Source organism: Coregonus clupeaformis, unplaced genomic scaffold (assembly GCF_020615455.1).
Source record: "Coregonus clupeaformis isolate EN_2021a unplaced genomic scaffold, ASM2061545v1 scaf6914, whole genome shotgun sequence".
Lineage (NCBI taxonomy): Eukaryota > Metazoa > Chordata > Actinopteri > Salmoniformes > Salmonidae > Coregonus > Coregonus clupeaformis.
This window is the reverse complement of record NW_025540368.1, coordinates 1-6,983: the sequence shown is the minus strand read 5'-3', so window position 1 is coordinate 6,983 and position 6,983 is coordinate 1. Positions and strand designations below refer to the sequence as shown.

The window sequence follows — 6,983 nt, the reverse complement described above, 5'->3', positions numbered from 1 at the left end:
TGAATCCTGAAAAATAACATGTGTTGGTGAATACGGGCATCGATCCCGCTACTTCTCACATGCTAAGCAAGCGCTCTACCATTTGAGCTAATTCCCCATCTGGTTAAAATAGACACAAGAAGCAATCAAGAGGGTTCGTCCTTGACAGGTTATGATCTTGGCGTACTTGTTACTTTTCGCCACATGACTTGTAGAGTCTTGCTGGCTGGTAACAACAGTGAAAGTAGGCAAGCGGCTGGTTAGCTCAGTTGGCTAGAGTGTGGTGCTAATAATGCCAAGGTTGCAGGTTTGAACCCCGTACTGGCCATGCGGCTCCTTCTGACAGTCAATAATTTGTGCCACTTGCGTGTATCCACATGGGTGCCAAAGACATAGTTCCAGAGACCTGCCGAAATAGCTAAGTTGGGAGAGCGTAAGACTGAAGATCTAAAGGTCCCTGGTTCGATCCCGGGTTTCGGCATTTGAGTTTGATCTCAGTGCTTGCACTGCAAGTAGAATATGCGTTGTTTGTGAGCGTCAATCTTGTTGCATTCTAGATCATGTGATTGTCCTCAGAAAGTAAGGAATGTCTTTCTTTTTAGGGGGACATCAGCATTACAAAAAGTACGTTGTCATTATTACACTACAGTAGCTTGTAGTAAGACTTAGCTGCAGGAAGTGTGAACTGGAGCTGACTTGTATCCTGAAAAATAACATGTGTTGGAAATACGGGCATCGATCACGCTACCGCTCGCATGCTAAGCAAGCGCTCTACCATTTGAGCCAATTCCCCATCTGGTTAAAATAGACACAAGGTGCAATCAAGAGGGTTCAGCCTTGACAGGTTATGATCTTGGCGTACTTGTTACTTTCCGCCACATCACTTGTAGAGTCTTGCTGGCTGGTAACAACAGTGAAAATAGGGAAGGGAAAACACCTGTTTTTTGGACAAAATAACATGGGAACTTATTGGCAATGGGCGAAACATACAGACAATTAAAAATACCACTCAAATGCCGGCATTTGCCATATATCTTATTGCGAATTTCATATGACAAATGCCAGTGTAGTAACTCAAAAATTCTGAAGGGGGCAAGCAATATAAATTTTTCGTGAGCATATTTCAAATGTACTCGATTTTTTATCAATTATACATTATTAAAGAACCGTATGGATATAGATTTGTTTTATTATATGTTGGTTTGTCCATTAGGCCTATGGTATGTCCATATCAGGCATGTTACACTGCCAAATGGACAAGTTGTTCATTTGTCACCAATTATATTGCAAATGGACAAAGTGTACTTTTGTCACATCGGATCACAGGAAGTTGGATTCTGGACCCAATAGTCAGAACCATGTCCAAATGGCACATGAAACGTCCAAATGGCATATGAAACATACAAATTATATATATAATGTCCAAATGTCATATTAAATGTCCAAATGGCATATGTAAGTTTTGAAAGTACCAAATCAGCATGTCATGTCCATTTGCCAGATATGATCATAGGAAGTCAGTTCCAAAGCCAAAGTAAGTGAACCATGTCCAAATGGCCTGTATAATGACAAAATTGTATATATATATATATATATATCAGTATGTTAGGTTCCACTCCCTCAATCCCCTCATATCCCTGTTATACTGGACATGTTGGCACTGGCAATACATCACATGACAAATGAACACTGTCCAATAGCAGTATAACATGTTAAGACTGGCAATGATTTATGGTTAATAGCAATATCTTACAATGGATCATGAATTGGACCTGCTGTAATTTGCTATTACAAAGCTGAATTGCCCAAATGTAAAGCTCACTGAACTCGTGGTGGCCTAGAAGTGATAGTGGGTCCTCTCCCTTAGTCATTGGTGTTGATTTCAGCATGTCCATTTGGCTCATAATAAAGGCCCATTCAAACATATTCCAAATGTACTTGTACGTTTGCCATATGAAATATTGCCAATGCCAGTATAACATGTTGGCTTTGGCAATGTTTCTTATGGCAAATGTACAATGTCCATTTGCCATATGAAATACAGCCAATGCCAGTATAACATATTGGCATTGGCAATGTTTCATATGGCAAACGTACAAGTACATTTGCAATATGTTTGAATGGGCCTTTATTATGAGCCAAATGGACATGCTGAAATCAACACCAATGAGTAAGGGAGAGGATCCACTATCATTCGTTGGCCAGCCCGAGTTCAATAATCTTGAAAATGTGGCTTTTAAGCTTTTTAACAGCATGTTACAGCAAGTCCAATTGGTGATATAAATGCCCATTGAAATGTATTGCAAATGGACTTGTACGTTTGCCATATGAAACATTACCAATGCCATTATGTTACAGTGGATTCTGTTAAAGCTGTTGCACCCTTGTGGCCGTGCTGACTTCCATGCAGGCCATCATTGTCAGCCTCTAGTCAAATGCATTCTATTTCCAAAACACACTACTCTCACTAAAACACACATCCATGCAGTCAGGCTCTAGTCAAACACATTCTATTTCAAAAAAGCTCTTCTCCCACTAAAATACTCCTCCAACTCTCACCTTGCTGTCAGCTCCTAGTCAAACACATTCTTTTTCAAAAACAGTCACAATGATGTCACCCCTCCTATGCTGTCAGCCTCTAGTCAAATGCATTCTATTTCCAAAACACACTACTCTCACTAAAACACACATCCATGCTGTCAGGCATGGGTGACCGGACTGGTTAGCAGGAGTACACCTGGTGATGGACGGGTTACCAGGCCTGCACCTAGTGACCGGGCAGGGGGTGTAGGCCTAGAAGCCTGGAGGTCTATAGTTCCATAGAGTAGGCTGTGCTCTCAAAAAAAACCAAATAAAAACCTGGTTTTCTGCTATTTACCGGTTCATGAGGGTTGCCTAATCACACATGTGACATTTTGGAAGGATGTGACCTTTTTAACACTTTGAAACAGCACCTATGACCCCATTTTAAGGCACTTCCGGTTGTCACAGGAAGCTGTAATTACACACATATCCTCATTGGGATACGGATATACGGGATATTTCAGGTCAATCCGAGAAAAACTGAATTTTTTACAGAGGGTTGAATGTAGTGTTTTCACAATCTGCAGGTTGGGTCAATCTAAACCATGTTTAGGGTCAATCTTACCACTTCCGGTTGCTCCAGGAAGCTTAAACTCAACACAGGTAATCCTTATAGTGGCCTGATGGGTTGACATAGAAGACAGTTTGATATGGCAATGAAAACCCACATAGGCATCAAGTTGAAGTTAGGGCAGCAGGCAATGTATTTCTATGGGGGGAAATGAGTGTGAATAAATGCACGCTGTTGTCACTGTTAAGGGTTAATTCCACATGGTCACGGGTAGGCTTGCGCGGATCGGGAGGACCGTAGGAGCGTTCCTGTGGTTGAATTGTGTTTCTAGCCTCAACGGTTCTCTCGCTGTGGCCCAAAAGCATATAAATTGAGGTCAAGGCTTCATTTTGGGCCTTTTTTTTGCACAGTCACTGCGGTCAGCCCGAGCGAGCTACGGTCAAGTGAGGCACCTCGTTGAACTCGGAGCGGCCTCGAGATTACAGTGATGCCATCCATTTGCCTCTCAGTGTTGATTTCAGAAAGCCCGTTTTTTTTTATTTCACCCCAGGTCATACTTCTGTTTTAGTATATGAAGGGGACCATGTACTGTATTCATATTCATATCAGAGGAGCTACAGGTGACCCTGATCACGTGGCAAAAGGAATTTTGCAAATTGCATAAACAGGAGCAGAGTTAGAGCATTACATGTATACCCATGTTATCCTGTGGGGGAACAACTCGGATGGGTCAGACTGAATGAACCGCTGCACGCAGCTAGAATAACTCTGTGGCTTGTCCACCCCAACCTCCCCCCGATGAGATAGTCGAAAACGGCGCGTCTCTGTGAGACCCAGAGGCCGCAAAATGTCCAATCATGTTGAAATCACTACTAGTCAGGCTTCACTCCGGGCCTACTTATTTGCACAGACGCTGCGGTCAGCCCGAGCGAGCTACGGTCAAGTGGGGCACCTCGTTGAACTCGGAACGGCCTAGAGACTACAGTGATGCCATCCAATTGCCTTTCAGTGATGGTTTCAGCATGACAACTTGGTGATGGTAACTCCCTGTTTGGGTGATGGAGAGTGTCCATTTGCCAAATGACATATTGCCACTGCCAATACTTTCTACTGCAATTGGACAGTCAGCCATCAACTCAGCCATCACTCCCAAAAAATTTCATACTGACACCAAACGGATACAATCTGACACCAAACTCACTTTGTCCAACTCGTTCACATATGTCAGAGCCGGACCAAAACACATAGCGCCTTCTGTTCGAAACCATAAAAAACCATAAAACACGTAGTTACGTTCAAGCTGCGGGTCCGATTCTGACATTATGTGTAGGCCCAGCTGAGGCGAACCGGAATCCAGAGTTTCGGCTTGATAGGTCATTTGGAGCCCGAGCAGCTACCTTAATTAGAGCTGAAAAATCACTTATTTCAGGGGTCGCTACGGGGTCCCTGAACGAGCTATCGGCCAGAGACTTTTATGTTCCGTTTCTATGGGCCGGGCCGGTTTCAATGCACCCAGCCTTGTGATTCTGGGACTTTTCTAAATGTCGTAATATTCGTGATGATAAAAATGAATGGAACTTGTTGCAAATGTACGAGGCTGTTTCTCGGCCGGAGAACCTCCTAGAGCCACGAAACTCACTGTGCAGGACCGGCTTAAGCTCTAGAACCGTTTTTGAAAGTTTCAGAGCTCTAGGTCTGACGGTTCTTTGATGGTTCCAATTCAGGTAACTATTGCAGGCTCTGTGCGTCTGTAAGCCCCACACTGTATCACTCCAGCTTGGCTGTGCGTGTGAGTTTTTTTCGGAGGTCTGATGGCTAGTGTGAGCGCTTGTCAGGCTACAGCATGTCTCTATGGGTGCTTTCTCTGTGTCCTGGGCTTCTGGGGTGGTTCTTTGGGTCTCAAAAGAGTACTTGTGTTAGTTTGTCCAATTGCATTACAACATATTGGCACTGTCCAATTGCATTACAACATATTGGCACTGTCCAATTGCATTACAACATATTGGCACTGTCCAATTGCATTACAACATATTGGCACTGGCAATATATACGTAATGACAAATGGACACGTACATATCAGTGTTGCAAATGTACATAACTAGTTAAAGATGGACAAATTTTACCCAGAAAATCACATAAAATCAAAGAAATCACGTAGAGCTCCGAAACCTGCCTTAACGGATGCGCCTTAACACGCCTCAAATGGGCCTATAAGTGTTTTCTACAAAAAAAACAAAAAAAAATTTCATCGTCAATGTGACGTTTTACAATCTCTCGTAAACAACGACAGTTAAATTGCTGGTTCCATTTTTCCTTACACCGTAGGGTCGTGTACTTTGACGCGCAGCGGTCAAATTAGCGCTGCATGACCGTTTTCGAAATCTAATCCCAGAAAATATGCATTAACTCGAAGAGCGTCGCGTCCTCGACGCCATCTTGTCTTCAGGCTAAAACACATCTGGCCGCCCCCCCGCTCACCGAGTTTCGCTTTCAAAGTCGGTACCGTTTACGAGAAACGGCCAAGTCCATTTGGCTGATGAAACGTCCATTTGCAATATGACGCTCATCGCCACACTGTGGAACTGTCCGGTACTGCAGGAATTTTCCCCCAAAAAGACAAATTCATATCCCAGAAAGCGAAGGTCCTGGAGACTTCGTTTCGCGACTTCGCGAGGGGCGGGGCCCGGGGGCTCAACCCGGGGCCGTCGCCCCATTTTTAGCTCGCCCGCGGACGTCTAGTAAGGGGCCGTCCATTTGCCATATGGTGAGTCCCACCGATCATACGGCCCCCGCCGTTTCGGTCCCTTATGTAGCCAAGCGGCTGGTTAGCTCAGTTGGCTAGATAGTGGTGCTAATAACGCCAAGGTCGCAGTTTCGATCCCCGTACTGGCCATTGGGCTCCTTTTGACAGTCAATATTTTGTGCCACTTGCGTGTATCCACATGGGTGCCAAAGACATATTTCCAGGGACCTGCCGAAATAGCTCAGTTGGGAGAGTGTTAGACTGAAGTTCTAAAGGTCCCGGGTTTCGGCATTTGAGTTTGATCTCAGTGCTTGCACTGCAAGTTTTTAGTTTTCAGCATTACAAAAACTACGTTGTCATTATTACATTACAGTAGCTTGTCGTAAGACTTAGCTGCAGGAAGTTTGAACTGGAGCTGACTTGAATCCTGAAAAATAACATGTGTTGGTGAATACGGGCATCGATCCCGCTACTTCTCACATGCTAAGCAAGCGCTCTACCATTTGAGCTAATTCCCCATCTGGTTAAAATAGACACAAGAAGCAATCAAGAGGGTTCGTCCTTGACAGGTTATGATCTTGGCGTACTTGTTACTTTTCGCCACATGACTTGTAGAGTCTTGCTGGCTGGTAACAACAGTGAAAGTAGGCAAGCGGCTGGTTAGCTCAGTTGGCTAGAGTGTGGTGCTAATAATGCCAAGGTTGCAGGTTTGATCCCCGTACTGGCCATGCGGCTCCTTCTGACAGTCAATAATTTGTGCCACTTGCGTGTATCCACATGGGTGCCAAAGACATAGTTCCAGAGACCTGCCGAAATAGCTAAGTTGGGAGAGCGTAAGACTGAAGATCTAAAGGTCCCTGGTTCGATCCCGGGTTTCGGCATTTGAGTTTGATCTCAGTGCTTGCACTGCAAGTAGAATATGCGTTGTTTGTGAGCGTCAATCTTGTTGCATTCTAGATCATGTGATTGTCCTCGAAAGTAAGGATGTCTTTCTTTTTAGGGGACATCAGCATTACAAAAAGTACGTTGTCATTATTACACTACAGTAGCTTGTAGTAAGACTTAGCTGCAGGAAGTGTGAACTGGAGCTGACTTGTATCCTGAAAAATAACATGTGTTGGAAATACGGGCATCGATCACGCTACCGCTCGCATGCTAAGCAAGCGC

General features: G+C 44.3%; 2 non-coding genes across 2 annotated transcripts; both read left to right on the top strand.

The window, feature by feature from the left end:
• The first annotated feature begins 387 nt into the window (after positions 1 to 387).
• trnaf-gaa lies at positions 388 to 460 on the top strand. Its single transcript has one exon. It is a non-coding gene; the product is annotated as a tRNA-Phe (tRNA).
• A 6,164-nt stretch (positions 461 to 6,624) lies between these two features.
• trnaf-gaa lies at positions 6,625 to 6,697 on the top strand. The gene has a single exon. It is a non-coding gene; the product is annotated as a tRNA-Phe (tRNA).
• The last annotated feature ends 286 nt before the right edge of the window (positions 6,698 to 6,983 follow it).